Here is a 22,277-nt window from a genome sequence, read left to right on the forward strand (position 1 = left end):
TATAATGCTAAGTGAAATAAGCCAATCCCAAAAAAACAAAGGTTGAATTTTTTTCTCTGATAAGCGGATGCTGACTCACAACAGGCAGGACAAGGTGGGCTGATTTACTAGATTGGACAGGGGAAAATGGGATGGGAATGGGAAAGACAGTAGAATGAATCAGATACAACTTTCCTATGTTCATATATGAATATACGACCAGTATAACTCCACATAATATACCACCATAAGAATAGGAAGTTATATTCCATGTATGCATGATATGAGAAAATACATTCTACTATCATGTATAAAAAGAACAATTTTTAAAAATTTTTTTAAATATTTATTTATTTATGTATCTTTATTTTTAGGTTGATACATTAGTTTGTTTGTTTGTTTGTCTTTTATGTAGTGCCAAGAATCGAACCTAGTGCCTCATGCATGCTAGGCAAGCACTGTACCTCTGAGCCACCACCCCAGCCCCCTTTTTTTAAAATTTTAAATAAAATAAGAACTAACTGGCTGTGAACTATTTTGCCTCAGACAATACCATTTACAAAGGGCCATAGGTGCCTCTGCAGAGGATGCAGCACTGACTGCCCTGGGCCCAGAAAGCCTTCCACAGAAGGGTACTTGTTCCCTGGAAAACCATATGGGAGATGGCCGTAGGCTGGCTCGCCATGCCCATACTCCCACCTCTCAGGGATTCACTCCACTGATTACCTTCCCTGTTCTCTTCTCACTGCTTCCTCTCCACGACCCTTATTTATACAACCTATATAGGTTCAATAACAAAAAACTTCTGATACCACATCTAACTGATAATGCACCTTCTTCCTCACTTCAGAAAGAAATCTTTGGGAAGTATGGGGGTATAGTTCAGGGGTAGAATGCTTGCCTAGCATGGGTGAGGCCCTGGGTTCAATCCCCAGTACCAGAGAGGTGGGGGGAACCTTTGTGAAGAGCCGACATGTCACATCCCCTCCCTGAGTGCATCATTTCTCAAACCACAGCAACACAACTTCATCCCCACCCATTCCACTGAAGTGACTCTCCCAGGTCAACAATGACCTCATCACTAAACCCTCTGGGAACTCTGTTTTCATCTGGCTGAATTTCTCAGCAGCTTTCAATGCTATTATCAAACAAACAACATTCTTCCTTTGGCTTCTAAATAGCACATCCTCCTGGTTCCCCACCTGCCTCTCTGGCCTGGCCATCTGTAGATGGGCTTCTCTTTAGCAGTTTTCTCCTCCTCAGCCTGTCCCTAAATGCCAGCATTCCTCAGGGACTGGTCCCAAGCTTTCCTCTTCTCCTTCTACCACCCGCTCTCAGGCCTCAAATGTTTGGGGGTTTATTTTGCAGTGATAAGGATCAAACACAGGACCTCACACATCCTGGGCAAGCATTCTACCACTGAACTACATTCCCAGTTCTCAACCATTCTTGAACTGCAGAACCATATATTCAAATGCTTACCAGATGTTGCCATAGAATCCACTCCCACCCCACTCTTGACACAGCAGCAAGTCCACCTTCCCATTAAAAAAAAAAAAAATCTGATTGTCTAATTCCTTGTCATGAATTTCTACCAGAGATACCCTATGCCCACAGAATATGTCTAAACTCTTTCAAATGGCCTGTAAGCCCCTCTGGAATGGGAATCTTGTGTACCCTTCCAGCCTTGTCTCCTGAAGTCATTCTGAGAGTAGGTAGCTAAAAAAGTTTCTTACTTTTAGGCCTTTTGCTCATGGGTTCCTACCTAGAACACTCTGCAAACCACATTTTTCTGAAACCCACCTCTTCTGGCTAATTCTGATTTATCCTTTAAGAAACTCCTTTCTTAGGGCTGGGGTTGTGGCTCAATGGTAGAGTGCTTGCCTCATATGTGTGAGGCAGTGGGTTTGATTCTCAGCACTTTATATAAATAAATGAATAAAATAAAGGTCCATCAACACTAAAAAAAAATTTAAAAAAAAAACCCTTTCTCAACAAACCCTCCCTAATGCCTGGGTGTCCCAATCCTCCCTCAAGTGCACGCCTCACTGTGTAGTCTCCTCCTCTAGACTAGCAACTTTGAGTGGGGAGCCATGTTGACTTCCTCACCACTGCACCCCCAGCACCTGGAACAAAGCCACTAAGTAGGTCACCACATTTGTACAAGCAAACACAGCCAAACATTCAGAGAGAATCCCAGAGTTTTCTTAAATGGCAGTTATAGATGGGCGACATTTTAGCATATTCAACAATTTTTGTATTCTTAAATTTTTTGCATTCTATACAAGACATTACAGGACTGTGGCTGGTATTCCTACCTTCATCTCCCCTTCTCTATTAGCTATTGTGGCCAAATGTATCCTATGTGATAGAAGGGAATTTAAGTGCAGGATCTGGAGGTCCACAAAAGAGTTCAAAAAAAGAGGAATAGAACTATCACATGATCCAGCTATCCCATTTCTGGGTACTTATCCAAAAAAAATTAAATGTACTGCCTAGGTAACCTAACTGCGTTCCTACCCTGCCCAAATCTTCCTCATCTTTGAAAGCAGGATGCCTGTAGACCGGAAGCTCGCCTCCAGGAGGGATACTGTCAACTGGCTGTATCGAAAATGGCTGCCAGAGTACCCTCCAGACAACTTCTAACTTCATTATAATATGAGATTCTATATTACATGCTAAATGACACCCTCCTAGCTCCAGGACAGCTGCTGACAAAAGCTATGAAAATAACAACCAAAGAGAACCATAAAAGAAGCAAAAAGAGGAGAATTTAAGTATAGGATTTGTAGGTTCACAAAATACCCCCAATCTCTATCCATTCCCAGAAAAGACATAAATACCCATATTATCTTATTTCCTCCTTTTTTTCTTCTCCATATATATAACCTCCTGACACCCAATGGGTGAAAAAGTCCATTTGCAAGTTTGCTCCCACTTCTCCTATTCTTAGCCAAGAATACACTTTTGTTGCTCAATCAGTGCTTAGTTCCAGTAATGGTTCCACAATTTCAAGGGACAAAGGACCCAGTTTTAGAGTCAAAAATTGTGGGTAATACCTGCATTTCCATATTTACTGCAGCACTATTTACAATGGAAATACTATTCACAATAGTTAAAGTATGAAACTTGGTGTACACCTGTAATCCCAGCAACTTGGGAGGTTGAGGCAGGTAGATCACAAATTGGAGGCCAGTCTCAGCCATTAGTAAGACCCTGTCTCAAAATTTTAAAAATGACTAAGGATGTAGCTCAGTGGTAATATGGTCCTGAGTTAAATTCCAGGACCAAACAAAGGATATGGAACCAATTGTCCCTCATAGGTAAATGGATATAGAAAATGTGGCATACATACACAAAGGAAAATTATTCAGAATAAAAAAATGAAATCCTGTTATTTACAACAAAATGGATGGAACAAAAGGCCATTATGTTATATGAAATAAGCCAGACTAGAAAGACAAGTACATGCTCTCACCTACAGGAAGTTTAAAAATCTTATTTCTTAAGAGAGACTAGAATCATGATCACTAGAGTTAGGGTTAGGGTAAGGGACTGGAAGAAAAGAAAGAAGTTGGGCAACGGGTACCAAAATAGATTTAGATAGGAGGAATAAATTCTAATGTTCCACAGCACAAAAGGGTACCTAGATTTCACAACAATTTATGATTTTTTTTTCTTTTTTGTACCACAAATTGAACCCAGGGGTGCTTAGCCACTGAGCCACTTCCCCAGCCCTTTTTAGTGTTTATTTTGAAACAGGGTCTCACTAAGTTGCTGAGGGTGGCTTTGAACTTGCTATTCTCCTGCCTCAGCCTCTATCTTTTTATAATAAACTAAAAGACAGGAATTTGAAAGTTCTCAACCCGGGGCTTGGGATGCGACTCAGTGGTAGTGCTTGCCTATCCCCAGCACCACAAAAAAAAAAAAAGCAAAGAAAGTTCCCAACCCAATGAAATGACAAATATTTGAGATGGAAATTCTAATTACTTCAATTTGATCATTACATATTAAATGCACATATTAAATTATCACACTGTATTCTACAATATGGACAATTCTGTCAATTAAAAAGAAAAAAGAGGAAGGCTATTTGAAATCAGTTTTCAGGAATGCAGGGATTTCTAATTCAAATAATACTGTGTTAGGTCCCAATCTCCACATAATTGCCAATCTCATACATTAAATAAAGAACCTACATATGTGACAGCCAGGCCTGGTGGCACATGCCTGTAATCCTAGCAACTTGGGAGGCTAAGGCAGAAGAATCCCAAGTTCCAGGCTAGCCTCAGTGATGACTACCAAAACAGACTTAAGAGAAATAAACTCTTTTCTTTTCTTTTTTTTTTTGGTAGTTGTAGATGGACAGAATGCCTTTATTTATTTTATTTTTTATGTGGTGCTGAGAATAGAACCCAGTGCCTCAGGCATGCTAGGCAAGCACTCTGCCGCTGAGCTACAGCCCCAACCCAGGAAGAATAAATTCTAATGTTCCACAGCACAAAAGGGTACCTCAATTTCACAATAATCTACAAAGACATTTTATAATTTTATAACAATTTATAATAACTTTATAAAAAGTACTAGAGGTGTAGTTCAATGGTAAAGTGCCCCTGATTTTTTTTTTGTATCACAAATTGAACCCAGGGGTGCTTAGCCACTGAGCCACTGAGCCACTTCCCCAGCCAGTGGTATGATTTTTTTTTTTTTCCAAACCCCAGCACCAAAAAACAAGGCAGGAATGGATATAGCTCAGTGGTAGAGTATCCCTGGGGTTTAACTGCCAGTACCACAAAAAAAAAACAAAACAAACAAACAAAAAAAAACTCTGAGATAATAATTCTGACTGTAAATTAAAAAAAACACTTTGGACACCAATTCCAGTCTTCCTCCTTCAGTGTCTCCTTATTTATTTTACCACTATACTGAATTCTTAGGTAAAAACTAACCAATATTAACCATAGCCAGACCTATACCTGTACTGATACAGTCGAAAATTCCATTAGGTATTTTTGTTATTTGACCTGTGAACTTTGTTTCTTGACGAAGTTCTTAGGTCTTTATATGCCTAAAATATAATATGTCTTCCTTAATTCATACTTCTGAATTGATAAGTGAAGTCTAGTGCTAACTGCTGCCTAATTTCATATTTGTAGGCTTAGCCCGCCTTTCTAGCCCACTGATATTTTAAATGCTTATTTTTCTGACTTCTTGTGTACTCATCCAGCTGAGCTTTATGTTTCCTGCATGCTTTATCAGTTTATCATCAATAGCTTCATCCAACTCACCAATAATGGAAATGAAAAAGAAAACAACAGGAACTGGTATACGATGCGATTACAACAGTTATCCCCTTTTGCCCCCAAAACATGTACACATAGAAAACAGAATAGAAAATACAACAGAAAGTTTGTTATTTGGGGGTATTGGGACTATGGGAGGTTTTAAAGACATATATTTGTTATTAAGGAATGTGATTACTTTAAGAGAAATGTTACCAAGAACAGATGAGGGTGGTGCCCTACCCTACTCAGTCCCCTAAGGCCTTTCCCTAAATTGATACTGATCATAAATTACAGGCAATGATGTGTGCTAGAAGGAACAGAAGGCCAGTGCAGTGGCTCACGCCTGTAATCCCAGCAGCTTATAAGGCTGAGGCTGGAGGATCACAAGTTCAAAGCTATCCTCAGCAAAAGGGAGGTGCTAAGCAACTCAGTGAGACCCTGTCTATAAATAAAATACAAAAATGGGCTGGAGATGTTGCTCAGTAATCAAGGGCCCCTGAGTTCAATCCCTGGTACTCCTCCCGCCCCCCCCCCCAAAAAAAAAAACAGAGGGCCAGGATATAGCTCAGTGCTGGAGCACTAGCCTGGCATGTGTGAGATCCCTGGGTTCTACAGAAGGAGAAGGAAGACAAAGAGGAGGATCACAGAAAGCTTTCTATGGGTATGAGTATGAGGAATGGTGACAGGATTTGTGCATTATTTTAAATATGATGGTGAGAAAAACCCCCTCTGAAAAGCATCCATATGAACTAAGATGGAATGCGGTAGATGACTGAACTGTGAGATTCAGTTGGCATGAAGGTCTCAGGTCAGAAGTGAACCAGTAATAGATTACACAACTCACAGGCTTACATGGGTCTCTGGTCACACCATTCTGCCTTCCAGGTGTTGGTGTCATCTAACAGCTCCCATGAAGGTGCAAGCCAGCGCCATAGCACCCTGGCTATGTTTTCTCCCAGTCCCTTTTTCCTCAAGCTGATGGGGGAGAACTTTCTCTCCCCACACCCTTCCAACCAGATTCTAGAGCTCTCGTTTGATTTTACCATCCTAGGTCAAGTGCCTACTTCTATAATAGTCAAGGTGAACATTAGCTTTGGTTGTGGTTTAATGCCTGCCTATTCATGAAACTGTCACTGCGGCAGACAGACAAGGATTAAAATCAACTAACCTATGCAGACAACTATAAACCATGAAAAAGTGGAGTGGATTTTAGGAGGAAGCCAACAGAAGTATCCAATACCAGGGGGAAAAAAATAAGGAAAGAAGCATTCAGCATGACTCCCAAGTTTCTGGCTTATGTAGGATATAGACTGTAAGGCTGTCAACTGGTTGGCCCCTGGCAAGACTTCAAGATCAAGTTTTGGGGGCAAGGTAAAAATTTCTGTTTAGATGCCTGTGAGAACTTTCTCATGGAGATGTCAGTAAGTGGCTGGAAATATGGTTCTGGCACTGGGAGAGAAAATGGGGATGCTGATACTTCAGGAGAATGTAATCCTCACTAGCCATGGGAACCGGGTTCTAAGCAAGGTTCAGTCAGTCAAGAACAGGCAGATCCCCAGGAAATTTATGGAGTTGCAAGCTTGAGAACAGACATGAACAAAACCTTCCAAGCAGAGATTCCAGCTCTCCTTTGTCTTGAATGATAGCTACAACAAATACAACTGCTACAATGTTTGCACTATCCCATGGTTATGGTGGCAACAGCAGCAACACAAACAACTTAGTTTTTATCATCATCACAATCATCACAGACCGCCAGTCAAAAAGTAAAATGAAGAGGCACACCACTAACCACTCCAAACTTCTGAGACTTAAATTATTTTAAAAACATAAGAGCATCAAAAGGATTCTGATTTTTTACTTTGTTCTTGTATATGTACATTTTACATTGCTGGATATATAAATTTTATTCAGAAACACAATTCCATGATTTTTAAATAAAAAAGGGAAAAAGGTTTAACCAAGTAGGATTGGTTTTAATACTGGTTTCAATGTACATATGTATGGGGAAATGACCTAAGAAATACTAGAAACATCCTCCAGAAAAGGGTAGTTTTATATGTGTAAAAAGTTTGCACAGTGTAACAAATACAATTTTCACAAATCTGTTTTGGGATTGAAAAAAAAAGAAAAAGAAAACAAAGCTGGCTACCTATCTGTACAGAAAGACATCACCAATCCTTCAGATAAAGTGCAAGTAATCTGTTAACCAAGAATCAAAACACCTGAAATTTTCTTCTGCTGCTTTAGAGATTCCTTAAGTTTGCCTACGTGAACGTTATTTTCTAAAAAGGAAAAATAAAAAAGCATAGTGCTGTGGCACATGCTTATAATCCTAGTGGCTCAGAAGGCTCAGGCAGAAAAAAAAAAAAAAAAAAGAAGGCAGTTGAGGCAGGAGGATCACAAGATCAAAGCCAGCCTCTGTAATTTACCAAGGCCCTAAGCAACTTAGTGAGACCTGTCTCAAAATAAAAATAAAAAGGAGTGATTCAGTGGTTAAGTGCCCCTAGGTTCAATCCCCAGTACAAAAATTAAATAAATACATACAAACACATATAATAGTTCTACTTTTTGATTTATTGAACTATACAAATTAAACATAATTTCTGGCCAGACATGGTGAAACATACCTGTAATCCCAGCAGCTCTGGAGGCTGAAGCAAGGGGATTGCAAGTTCTAAGTCAGCAACTTAGCAAGGCCTTAAGCAACTCAGCAAGACCCTGTCTCTAAATAAAATACAAAAAAAAAGGGGGAGGCAGGGAAACTAGAGATGTGGCTCAGCGGTTAAACACCACTCTAGATTCAATCACCCCGGTACCAAAAAAAAAAAAAAAACGCACATAATTTCTCCTTCAAATACATTTGTTAAGAATATTAAGTAAGTAGGGGCTAGGATTGTGGCTCAGTGGTAGAGCGCTTGCCTAGCATATGCGAGGCCCTGGGTTCGATCCTCAATACCACATAAAAATAAATAAAATATTGTGTCCAACTACAACTAAAAAATAAATATTTTTAAAAAGAGTATTAAAAAAAAAGAATATTAAGTAAGTAGGGCTGGGGCTGTAGCTCAGTGGCAGAGTGCTTGCCTAGCACATGTGAGGCACTGGGTTCAATCCTCAGGACCACATAAAAATAAACAAATAAAGGCATGCTGTCCATCTATAACTACAAAAAACTTTAAAAAAAAAAAGAATATTAAGTAAAAGTTGTGCTCCATTTGTATACAATGAATCAAAATGCATTCTGCTATCACCTATAACTAATTAGAACAAATTTTTAAAAAGAATATTAAGTGTTATTATTTAATTATTTTCTGTTCTATATTATCTGACACAAAATATCTATCAAATTTTCAAAACAACCTGCTTATCACTCTGGACCACTGCAGTAACACAGGTTAAAGTTAGGTTTCTCCCACATCAGATAAATGCCTCATCTATGCTGAGGCAACAGTGGAAATGAAAGTCTTATTAAACCATCTTCATTGCCAGATTTAAATTTTGCTTGAAGAACCCTAACATACCTAAAGAGAATACACTTTGAAAACCACTGTCCAGTACCACCATATCTCTCTGACAGAGATTACTTAAGTTTGCCTACATGAACATTTTATTTTCTAAAAATAATTATTATTTCTAAAAATAACTCTAAAAAGTCATTATCATTCATGGATGCACCTTATCAGATAGGAGGATCATTCAGGTACGAAATTCTCACTGTGCCCAACAAAGCTGCTCAGAAACTAGCTGTGTTCTCATTGCATTATAAAACAAGAAATTTGGAAATACACTGGTGATTCTGTTTTTACACTCCACCTAAGATTCACAAACTTAATTGTTAACAGAAAAGTTTACCTATAGGTTGGCAGTCTGAAAATATTTGATCTGATGATCTGGAGACTACAGTTCAAATAGAAATTATGCATATTCCATTATAACCTGGAAACAACTGAAAAATCCTTGTGAGATATTTCAGGTTTCTTTTTAAAATAATGACCTAAAGGCTGTGAGTGATAAGCTCTTTCAGAGACATGTGAAATGGTTGGTTCAGTCCAAGCACAGGTGCCCTCCACCCTGTCTGAAATATTGACGTGCTATGGTGACCCCAAAATTCATATGCTAAAATCCTAATCCCCAAGGTATTAGTATTAGATGGGGCCAGTGAAAATGACTAGGTCACTAGAGCAAAGACTTCATGATGGCATTAGTGCCTTTTATAGGGAGAGAGGGGTTTACTAGGCATTGAACATAGGGCCTCCCACATACTAGGCAAGCACTAAACTGCATCCCAGTCTTTTTAATTTTTATTTCAAAACAGGGTCTCACTAAGGGACTCAAACTTGCAATCCTCCTGCCTCTACCTTCCAAGTAGCTTGGACTACAGGCATGCACATCATGCCCAGCATGAGATTAATGACATTATTTAAAACAAAAAAAGGCGCCAGAGAGACTCCTCTTCCCCCACGTGAAAACACAATGAAAAGCCACCAAATCTGCAGGTACCTGACCTCTGACTTCCCCGCCTCCAGAACCGTGAAAAATAAAAATTTGTTGTGTTTTTGTTTTGTTTTGTACAGTTTTTGTTTTTTAGTTGTAGTTAGATACTATAACTTTACTTCTCATTTTTTTTTTTTAATGTGGTGCTGAGGATTGAACCCAGGGTCTCGTGTGTGCAAGACTAGTGTTCTACCGCTGAGCCACAACCCCAGGCCCAAATTTGTTGTTTTAAACCACCCAATTTGTGATTATTTGTTATAGCAGCTCCAGGAAACTAACACACCATCCTTTTCACCAACTTCCTCTCTTCTGATAAAGTCCCCAGAAAATGTCCTCTGTGCCTCCCCCATAGAATTTGTTATGCTTTATATTTGTATTAAGAGGCACTTTCGCTGGGGCTATGGCTCAGAGGTAGAGCGCTCACCTAGCACATGCGAGGCCCTGGGTTCGATCCTCAGCACCATATAAAAATAAATAAATAAAAATACTGGAGTAATTAAAAAAAAAAAAAGAGGCACTTTCCATAATTTAAAGATCATCAAAAGTAGAGACTGCCCCATTCATCTCCGTTTACCTTAATAGCTCAATAAGTTATTTTTTATAATGAATCAAATTCATCAACTGTTATCTATCCACAACAAGGTCTAAAATACTGGCTTGTCAGCATTTGTATGCAAAAAGCAACCCTAGTGCTACAACTATATAAATGCAACTCATGAAGACAACGTACCACGATTCAGCCCTCCAAAGGTTAAAGGATATGGAGTGGAAGTAGCCCTGGGGATAACCATAAAATCCAGGATAGTAATGAGCTGTATTTCCCAGCAGCAGCTAATATATTGACAGGGATATGAAAGCTTTTAGAGTCCTAAATGGTTTGATCCTGCCCTACAGAATGTATAGGTTTGGGTATATATCCACTTGTTTCTCTTCAATAATGGAGATGCTCTAGGCAAGGCCAGAAACATTTGTCCACATCTAAGCCATCTGGAACATATTCTGGAAGGTCCCTTCAGATGCTAACATTTGAAAATGCTACCCTCATATTAAGAAACACCAGTTTTATTCTTTATACCATCACTAGCACCTGACAGTATTAGACATTTGTCTCCCGCACTAGAATACAAAATCCATGGTGAAGAGATTTTGTTCACTGCTGTTTCCTCATAGCCACCAACAACTCTGCCTGGCACACACCTGCCTTGAGAAAGTTTCCAAGCTGCCTCTCTTCCAGAGAACTTTACCAAGAGTGGAAAACACAGACACTGGGGCTCCTAAAATTAAGCCTTAGGTAAGAATTAACTGAAGTCAGCAAGCGTTTCACCTTCTGAGAGAGTCCTCAGGCTCAGGATTAGATCAAGAATTTGTGGGCATGGACTGTGGGACCAGCCCTAGATGCTCTCAAGAGTGTCTAAATGCTGGCTATGATCAGTGACCTTTCAATCAGAAAAGGTTGGGGATAACAGGGCAGCTCAACCACTGAGCCTCCAGCTAAGTCTTCTGGGGCCTGAGATTTGGAATAGACAGAAATATCTCCACAGGTGAAGCCTACAGGCAGGAAAAGCTCTGCAAGTCAGCAGAGCTTTACTGTCCAGGAAGGACAAGGATCTGTGCACATTCATCATTTGTCACATCTGCATGTCATCTATGCCTCTGAAGAGTTTCATTCATCAGGGAGGCCAGAAGATGAATATCATGAAAGCCTCCAAGTCACATACCTTCAAAGTCATGAACAATATACCTGACTCATCTTCACAAAAACACAGACCAAAAGTATTCTGAGTACTTAAGAATGGTAATATCAGAAAATCACTAGAGCTACATTAATAATGAATACTGATTCTGTAAACATATTAAGAGGAAGTGATAAACTAGACATAAAACAAAAAAGAGTTACATAACTGACTTTCTAAAGCAAGACACTCCTCATCTCAGGGACAAGCAAATGCACAGGGAAAAGGCAAACAGTACACTAAAATGTATGAGCTTGGGAGAAATCAAATCATTTCAGGGCCTCAGCTTTTTCATTTAAAAAATTCTCAGGATTATTGGCAGGATAAAAATAAGGCCATGTTGTTCAAACTATGAGTTGGGGACCTAGTGGGCCTTGAAATCAATTCAGTAGGTCACAATAAGCAAAAAAAAAAAAAGAATATGTTGCCATATTAAGTTGAGCTAGAAGCCATTTATGAAAGAAGGCAGTGACTAGAAGACACTGCGGGGCTGGGGATAGAGCTCGGTGGTAGAGCACCTGCCTAATGTTTAAGGCCCTGAGTTTGATTGCCAGCACCACAAAAAAAATAAACACATACCATCACGTGGAAGCCTTCATGAGAACTGGAACATTTTGTTTGATCTGGGTGCTGGTGGCAGGAAGTGAATGCTTTATGAAAAAATCACTGAAAAATTATGGTATGTACATATTTCTGCATGTATGTTACTCTAAAAAATAGCTTATCAAAAAATAGAATAAGGGCTGGGGTTGTGGCTCAGTGGTGGAGTGCTTGCCTAGCATGCATGAGGCACTGGGTTCGATCCCCAGCACCACATAAAAATGAACGAATAAAATAAAGGTATTGTGTCCATCTACAACTAATATTAAAAAAAAAAAAAGGAGAATAAGACAGAATCAAGCAGAACAGAAACTTGTGAACGTTCACAGATAGTAAAAGTATGTACCTGTTCATGAAACTTTTTGTTTCCAAGTAATTCCCACATGCAAGCTGGTACAGGGATGCAGTATAAAGTATATTTCTGTGGACACAGGACTAAAAAAGCTTGAAAAGTCCTGAGACAATGCAGGAAAATATGTTGTGAACTAAATCAGCATACAAACTCTAGTTACTACTCAGGATCAAAAGGAAAATGGAGCCAGTTGTGGTGATACATACCTATAATCCCAGCAACTCAGGAGGCTGACGCAGGAAGATGACCAGTTCAAAGCAAGACCCTCAGCAACTTGGCAAGGCTCTAAAGCAACTCAGCAAGACCCTGTCTCAAAATTCAAAAAAATAAAAAGAGCTGGGGATGTGACTCAGTTGTTAAGCCACAATGGGAAGGGTGGGGAGGGCAAGACACAATGACAACCTAAAACATAAAGAAATAACTCCTGTGTGGTACACATCCTAAATGACATGCTTTTCTCCTTGTCCCATTTATACTTTGAGACTTTCCTACCGGTGTCCTCATTTAGAAACCTTTTTCTTTCCTTCCATAATCCTCAGGAAGAGGAAGAAAATCAGTCAATAAAAGCAGAGCCTCTACTTGAAGACTAATTCTTAGTCCAGTTTTAAGACTTTCCATACTAATGATGAAATTGAAGCACACCAAGACAAACAGGAAATACAGTCTTTGAGACAAAAACCACAGCATATCAGTAATTAAAAGGCAGCAGTCTCTACATACCCAGAGTAGCCTAAAAGTTACCACACAACAGGTGAAATTCTTTAAAGATGAAGATAAAGAGGAAGACTTCCAGTTGAGTGGTTTTATCATTCCCCTCCTTCTAGAGTTTTCCAGCACAGAGAAAAAACAAAATCTTAAATCAATGTCACCATTGATACATATTTTAAAAGAGGACTGAGTTTTAAATCTTAATCCTGAATTTAGTAATTTAGTGCATTTTAGTTGGGTTTTTTTGTGGTTTTTTTTGGGGGGGTGGTGCTGGGGATTGAACCCAGGGTCTTACGCATGTGAGACAAGCACTCAACCAACTGAGCTATATCCCCAGCCCAGTGATTAAAATTTAAATTTTATTACTTTATCTAGTAACCTATATAGGAAGAGTAATTCATGTTTAGCAATAAATTTTTGTGAATTTAGATATTTACATGCTACTCTATAGTTTGTCCAAATTTTGTGCCGTTTTACTTTTTAGTTTCATAAATCCTAAGCAATTTTTAATAAAATACTGGGATTAATTCTAAACACATAGGTTAATGAAGCATTAACACATATATTAATGTGGTACTTCAATACCAAAAATAAATACTAACATGCCATTATTTTATTTTTGCTACCTAACACTAGTCACTAAACACAACATATCTCTCCTGAAACCAGAGACCTGGTACTCATTGCCCAGGCAGTTCCTAATCTTCACAGCTAACTTAGCACCAACTCAACCTCCTGACAACTGTTAGGTGCCAGGAATAAGCCAAGTCTACCAAACAGAAGTGCATGACCAATTCAACAGGAAAGCTGAAACTGTGAGCTCTGACTCTGTTCCCCAAGGACAGTTTTGCCACCCTGCCAGGAACTGCCATGAAACAACATGCCTTTTGAATCATGAGGGAGCTACAGAAATACAGGACAAAAGGGCCAGACTCCAGAGACCATCTGCTGAGTAGACAGCAGGAGACCACACCTAATGAGGGTTGGACAGCCAATTTCCACAGAAGCCCAGGGAAGGGAGGGAGATGAAGAAATGGGGTGGAGGAGTTGGGAGGATTTCACATAAGAAGCTGAGCCAGGTCTTAGAGGACAAGAGCTCTGTGCACACAGGCCTTGCATTTCTTCAAGATATACTTGCTTCCAGCGTGCCGCCACAAGGAACTCAGTACAGAGAAGGCAAGAGCTGACTCTGAGAAGCCCACATGTCCTCCTTGTTTTAGGAGCCCACTGGCAAAACTCTGGGTCAAAATGACTTGGGAGACCAGAATGCCAAGGAAGCAGAATGCCTAAGGCAAAGAACATGGATTCAGATTCAGCTCACCTGGGTTCAAATTTCCAACTTCTCAAGTTATTGAACTTCAGAAGATCTGTTTATTCATCCCTATAAAATAGGAGCCTGTTTTTGTTTTGGGAGGGGTTTTCATTGTTGTTGTTTTGCAGTTTGTTTTGTTTGTCTGTGTTTTTTGTTTTTGTTTTTGTACTGGGGATTGAACCCAGTGGCACTTAACCACTGAGCTACATCCCCATCTTTTTTATTTTTATTTTTATTTTTTGAGACCAGATCTCACTAAATTGCTAAGGCTGGTCTTGAATTTACAATCTCTTGCCTAAGCCTCCCAAGTTGCTGGGATTGTAAGTGTGTGCCACTATTCTTGGCTAAGGAGTCAATATTTCTGATAATTGGGCTGAGGTTGTGGCTCAGAGGTAGAGCGCTTGCCTCGCATGTTGGAGGCCCTAGATTTGGTCCTCAGCACCACATAAAAATAAAAACAAATAAAATTAAAGATATTATGTCTAACTACTACTAAAATAAATATAAAAAATAGAAAATATTTCTGATAATGAAGCAAGATCACTTCTAGAAATGGATTCACACAGCAAAGTGGTCACTGGGTGGCCAAGAAATAGTAGTAATATCACAGTTCTACTAAAGCAGCCAGCCTACAAACAGCCATACCCTGCCCTAAATATTCCCTGGCTACCACAGTGGAATAACTATGAAAAATGAATGATCATTTTCTAAAACCCTGTGAAAACAAATCTTACAATTCAGATCTCTCTGAACCACTCATTAAAATATATTCCAGCTAGTTGAGCAAGGTGACACACAACTATAATCCCAGCTATTCAGGAGGATGACAAGTTCGAAGGCAGCCTAGGCAATATGGCAGAACCATGTATAAAAATAAAATTAAAAAGCTACCAATGTAGGGCTGGGGTTGTGGCTCAGCATCAGAGCGTTCGTCTAGCATGTGCAAGGCCCTGGGTTTGACCCCCAGCACCACATAAAAATAAATAAACAAAAATAAAGGTATTGTGTCCAACTACAACTAAAAACTAAATATTAAAAAAAAAAGCTACCAATGTAGCTCTGTGGAAAGCGCCCCTGGGTTCAATCCCCAGTACTCACGCACCAAAAAAAGCAAACTATATAAATACTAAGAGAACATACAATTTAATACTAAGTTAAATACCTCCATGAGAAGGGAAGTGAGGCCTTTACAAGCATGTCGACACAGGAAAACAAAAGATGACTGGCAGGGGTTAGGGGCAAAACTCAGTGGTAAAGTGTGTGAGAAAGGCCCTGGGTTCAATCCCCAACACCAAAACCAAAAATCCTCTTAGGAATCAAGAAAAATGTGAACATGTCAATGCCAACAGAAAAAGAGAAACAGCCAATTGGCATTTTTCTCACATCAGATTGAATGAATACATGAAAAGATTAATATTCACTGTGGGCCAGAGCTAAAGATAATCAGTATACTCATACTCCACAAAACTATAAATAACGGGCTGGGGTTGGTTCACTGGTAAAGTGCTTGCTTAGCATGTGTGAAGCACTGGGTTTGATCCTAGGCATCACATAAAAATAAATAAATGAAGGTATTATGGCCATCCACAACTAAAAAAAATTTTTTTTTTAACTATAAATAAGGGGCTGGGGCTGTAGCTCAGTGGAAAAGCACTTACCTCGCATGTGTGAGGCACTGAGTTTGATCCTCAGCACCACACAAAAATAAATATACTGTGTGTTCACCTACAACTAAAAAAATACATAAATTTTTTTTAAAAAACTATAAATAAGCACCATCTTTCTTAAAGGTAATTTAGAAGTTATGTATTAAAAATCCTTTTTATAGCCTAGTGTAGAGGCACACGCCTATAATCCCAGAGACTCGGAAGACTGAGGCAGGAGGATCACAAATTCAGCAACTTAGCGAGGCCCTTAGCAACTCAGCAAGACCCTGTCTCTAAATAAAATATAAAAAGGGCTGGGGATGTGTGTGTTTCTGTATGTGTTTGGAACAGGATCCTCATCTCAGGGCACTCTACCAATGAGCTACATCTGCAATTTTTTTTTTCCAGGTCTCAGAAGTTTTATTCCATTAGTGTCCTTTTTCATCCACAGTCTTTTATTTTAAGACTGGGTCTCACTAAATTGCCTAGGCTGACCTTGAACTTGCAGTCCTTCTACCTCAGTCTTCCAAGTTGCTGGAATTACAGGCATGTACCACCAAGCCTGGCTTAAAAGCCTTTATTTAAGAGCTTATATCTCTAATTTAGTCATTCCATGTTAATAAAAATACCTTACGTGAACATCCAGAGAAATATAATACATGTGAGAATGTCCATCATAGCAATACATAAAGGAAACAACCTGCAATCCAACAATTCTGCCATGATCAATTTAACAAATACTCACATCATTCAAATATAGGGAAAATACCAAACAGCCATTTTTAAATCATAAGAAAAAGATTATCTAGGACATGCACCAAAAAAAAAATTAACAGTAGTTACATTCTGGATTGTGAAATTAAAGGTAATGTAAATTTTTTCTATACTTTCCTTTTACCTCCATTATTTTCCACAAAAATTTATTTCTAGCCAGGCTCAGTGAACCACACCTATAATCTCAGCGGACCTAGAGGTTGAGGCAGAAGGACCACCAACAAATTCAAGGCCAGCCTCAGCAACTTTAGTTAGGCCCTAAGCAACTTAGTGAGATCCTGTCTTAAAATAAAAAATAAAAAGGGCTTGGATGGGGCTGGGGCTGTAGCTCAGTGGTTGAGCTCCTGCCGTGCACATGTAAGGCACTGGGTTCAATCCTCAGCACTACATAAAAATAAATAAAGATACTATGTCCAACTACAACTAAAAACATATTTTTTAAAAAAAGGGTTTGGTTGTAGCTCAGTGGTAAAGTGCCTCAGGGTTAAATCCCTGTACCAAAAAATATATACATATATTTCCACGAAATTTAATAATTTCAAAACTTTCATAATTTTAAGGAAGACAAAATATCATCCTCAATGCAGACACCTTCGTAGGTGCTGACATAGTCTTCAAGGTCCCCCATCACATTTCAGGACTGCTGTCTCATTCTCTGTCCACTCTTCAAATCATATTCATTCTTATCCTCCAGCTTAATACAACCCCAGGTAGGCCTTAAAGTCAGTCACACACAAATGAATAGTGAGGCAACAAGACATTCTTCAAAGCAACCAGAAAAATAAGTCCCCAAGGTCAACTTCCACAACCACATGAGCAACACTGAAAAAATTCATCTAACTGGTGAGAGATTAGTGATAAAGTAAAGTGATGAAGGCTGGAAATTCTGAGCCAAATTTCCCTGAAAATAAAGGGCCATGAGGGGCTGGAGTTGTGGCTCAGCAGTGGAGCGCTTGCCTAGCATGTGTAAGGCCCTAGGTTCTTTTTTTAAATATTTATTTTTTATTAATAGCCATGAAGAATGCTCACACCAGCACCCCCTTTTTGATCCTTTTATTATTATTATTTAGTTGCAGAGAGACACAATATCTTTTATTTATTTTTTTATGTGGTGCTGCAGATTGAACCCAGTGCCTCACACATGCGAGGCAAGCACTCAACCACTGAGCAACAACACCAGCCCCTTTTTGGATCTTTTGAAAGTTTTTTTTTTGTTTTTTGTTTTTTGTTTTTTGTTTTTGACACTAAGGATTGCATTTTTACCACTGAGCTACATCTCCAGTCTTTTTAACTTTTATATTGAGACAAGGGATTGCTAAATTGCTGGTTCGTTCTAGCGTTTGGATATTTAGAGACCACTGAGAAATATGAGAGTCATACGTTAGACACTAGTCCCAATAAATCAGATAATTCTTCCCTGAAATCTAAGAAACAATATGTCTTTAAAGCCCTGCTCCCAATAACTAAACAGGACTCTCATAACAATAAGATCTCACTTGCCAGATGAAAAGTCCCTAGGAGATGCTGCCATCTCTGAAAGAAATGGTTCTTGGTCAGAGGTTCTCAAAATAGCTTTTCCCCAGTGACACATTTTCAAAAGACCACTATGTGCAAATTGAAAATTCTCTATACAGAGAATTCCAAGGAATGGAGAAGACAGAAATGGCAACTGTTCCAAGAGAAATCTGAGTGTCTGGCTGACATGTACATGTGATAACAAAACTCACAAGGTTTTTGCTCTCCCAAGATGACAGAAGACAGACAGCAGCCCAAACACAGCACAGACCAGACTGTAAGGAGAGACTGTACTCAAAGGAGCCAAAAGATTAGCAATCAAGAGGGCCATTGTTCATCCTCAAGCTATCTTCACACTCAAAGTAACATGGGACAATATCAACCTATAGTTGAAGGGAACAGAGACAGTGTATGATTTATGCCTTCAGAGTTAATCCCATGGGAAAAAACTGGCCAGAGACAATCAGCACTCTAGCTGGCTGGCCTGTCCCCTTGAGTCAATTTCCATACACAACAAAATGAGGCCAGATCTATTTCTCAACTTTATCCTTTCACTATTTTTCCATGAAAAAACTCTTATTTTGAAGGCTGTCTACTAAGATGCATTTATGCGTAACTGGTTCATTTCCCAGAGAGAACTGTCCCAGCAAGCTGTTAAGAGCTAGCCATGGTGGCATCAACATTAGACCCTCAGATAGCAAGCAGGACACCAGGGTTTCAAACCCAACCCTGAAGGTACCTGTAAAATCTTTATCAAGTTTCTGTTTCATCATCCAGGAAACACATATTTCTTCTGCAAGCCAGGAAGGAGGTGCCTGTGGATAACTTGTATCACAAGTCAACCTGTTAAAGCAGAACCATCTCTGGTTCTCTTCAACAGAGCATTTCCACATAATTTCTTAAGAATTCAAGATTATCATTTTAGGTTACAAAATTATGGGTAGAGATAGTGCATTTTTAGGAAGTAGCCTTACAGGAAAACAACACGTTTCTTTCTCCTTCCTTATTCCTACTTATGGATGTCAATGGTAGGAATTCCAGCAGCCCCCCGAAACTTAAGGTAAAAGCCACATCGCAGAATGGTAGGAGAAAAAGTTAGAGAAATCCGAATCCTTCACACTGTAAAAATGCCAGAATGCCAACCTCCAGGACTTCTTTTACTTGAAAAAAAAAAAAAACATACTTCTAACTTGTTTACGATTTTGAGTTTTTAATTACTTGCGGTTAAACAAGGCATGGACTACTTTTGGTATAGAAGCCTGAGATTTTGCTGCAATGTTTAAAGAAACATGCTATTAATATATAGGACTAGTTATTTCATAAGGGAATAGAAGCTAAGAAATATAAATAAGAGCTTAGCAAAATCCATAAATTGGCAAATGCATGGGCTGGCAACGCAGCTCAGTAGTAGAGCGATTGCCTGGCACGTATGAAATCCTGGGTTCAATCCTCAGCACCACACACACACAAAAAGGCAAATGCATGTATAAAGGTTTGCTGCTCAAAAAACTTAGGTCCCAGTGGTGAAGCACTTTCCTAATAGCTGGTAAGGCACTGGGTTCAATCCTCAGCACCACATAAGAATAAGTAAGTAAAAATAAAGGTATTAGGCTGGGGTTGTGGCTCAGCAGTAGAGCACTCGCCTAGCATGTGCAAGGCCCTAGATTTGATCCTCAGCACCACATAAAAATAAATAAATAAAATAAAGGTATTATGTCCAACTACAACTAAAAATAAATATTAAAAAAACAATAAACGTATTCATCTACAAAAAAATTTTTAAAAAAACTTAGGTCCCATTATCTTCTGAGATGGACAGCGTCTTCTGTAAAATGAATACTGAGCCACTCTGAAAAACACACGAGTGAGGTTAATCGTGTCTACTCCTATTCTACTTGACACATCCATGGCACTTGGCACTGTCCTTTTCCATCTCTCAAAAGCTTCCTTCAAACTTCAAAGCACACAACACTTGCCTGGCTTCTCCTCTTCCATCACCCACCTCCAACCAAACACAGGCACTTGCTCTTGACCAAGCCCAGAATTCACAAGTGTCATCAGTCAACAGGAACCACCTTTATCCTTCACAACAAAACTAAACCCCCAAAAAAAGATAAAAAGTGTTGCAACTACCTGCTTCTCTGTTGTCATACCAGCTCAATTTCTCTAAATTCAATTTCCTGTTGAAGAAAGTAAACGACCCCCACCCCATACACACACCTTTGGCCCCAATAACCCACTAAAATAAACGTTAATGAGTACAGTAAGAAATGAAAGTATGGCTTTGGACAGAAATGGTAGGGGTAAGGGATCATCAGTGGATATGAGAGTTGTACAAATTTTCAGATAACAAAAAAGACTAAAGAGCCGGACATAGTGGTACACGCCCATAATCCCAGCAACTGGAGGCTGAGGCAGGAGAATGAGATCAAGGCCAGCCTCAGCAACTTATCGAGGCCCTGTGTCAAAATAAAAAATAAAAAGGGCTGGGGATGTGCCTCAATGGTAAAGCACCCCTGGGTTAAATCCTTGGTACTGAAAGAGCTAAGATGGATGAAATAACATGTGGCCAACTAAGCGCTTCAGGAAAGCTCAAGGGGAAATGGAAACGTTCTGCCCTCTGAATCCTAGAAGACCTGGACCAATGTTTGACATATGGAATGACAGACAGAACAAGTAGGGACTGTAAGAGAAACTGAAGGTCTGTATACCTGAAACAACTGCTCCACCCCCAGACTCATCTACAGAGAACCTGGCCATCCCCCAAGTCTAAAACCCAGAAGGTTTCAGTAAACCAAATATACCATATGGGTTAATTTAAGCTTATAGTGTGAATTAATGGCTACAGCACAGAGAATTCTCCTCATTCTGGGATTTGGAGGATTCTGGCCCCATCTACTCAACCTAAATGAAGCCCCTCAGGCAACAGACTCTACCTAAACATAAACAAGTTAAATTTCCACTAAGGGGAGAAGTAAGCCAAGACACCGCTGTGTGTCTCCCATTCCTAGTCAGAAAAGGTTATCCTGCCCCCTCCATCCTGTCCCTCTTCTACAATTCCACTTAGAACAGAGAGAACGAACAGATAACCCTGTAGTGCACAATCACCTGATCCAGGAAGGAGACTACTGGCATCAAACTGTGATGCTGAACTTTGAGTTGTACACAATGGCTAGTTACCTGGGCTTCATGCTGGTCCCTTGGGGAGGAGGTGATGTGTTCTACAAGACAGAAGGGGAGAGAATGAGATCAAGTCCACATGCTAATGCAAACCCTGCCCAGATAACACTTTCCTGGTAGACACACAGGGATTAATATACAGACTTCATAGAAGGCATGCACATGAATGGAAGGTGCTGAGAGCAAATCCTGAAGTGCAGAGAATGCTCAATAGGAAAGTTTAACTACCAGGCAGGCATCAAGTCCGAAACGATATGAAATGTGCAAGAGCAACGAAAAGAAATACAGTTAATACCTGGTTAGAACCTATATTCAGGACTAGGCAGGAAGCAGAGGAAACACACAGGACTAACAGATTTAGAGCCAAAGTAACTAAAGAATCTGTGGTTCTATTTACAGAGGAAACTGGAGAATGAGGGTCAGTGTGGAGAGCAATAGAAGTCAAACTTGTGAGGAAGTCCGTCTGTGGTGACTAAGGAACCTAAGAATGCTTGTAGACCACCGAAAGTATAGGAACAGACCAGCAGGACATAAGACTGTGGGGCCAAAACTCTAAAAGTCACCCACTGAGGGGTCCAGGATTCATGACAAACATCCTCTCAATGCCAGAAACTCAAGAACAGAAAGTGTTGCTCTTTCAAAAACTCAGTCAAGAGCCACAGTGGCACACGCCTGTAATCCCAGATGCTTGGGAGG

At 39.6% G+C, this 22,277-nt stretch overlaps 1 protein-coding gene across 1 annotated transcript in view; it reads right to left on the minus strand.

Annotated features, from left to right (window-relative positions):
• The window catches only part of Cds2 (CDP-diacylglycerol synthase 2), a 63,336-nt gene that overhangs the window by 33,332 nt on the left and 7,727 nt on the right, over positions 1 to 22,277 (minus strand). The gene's annotated exons all lie outside the window — the stretch shown is intronic.

This window comes from Marmota flaviventris, chromosome 2, assembly GCF_047511675.1.
Source record: "Marmota flaviventris isolate mMarFla1 chromosome 2, mMarFla1.hap1, whole genome shotgun sequence".
In the NCBI taxonomy this organism is placed as follows: Eukaryota; Metazoa; Chordata; class Mammalia; order Rodentia; family Sciuridae; genus Marmota; species Marmota flaviventris.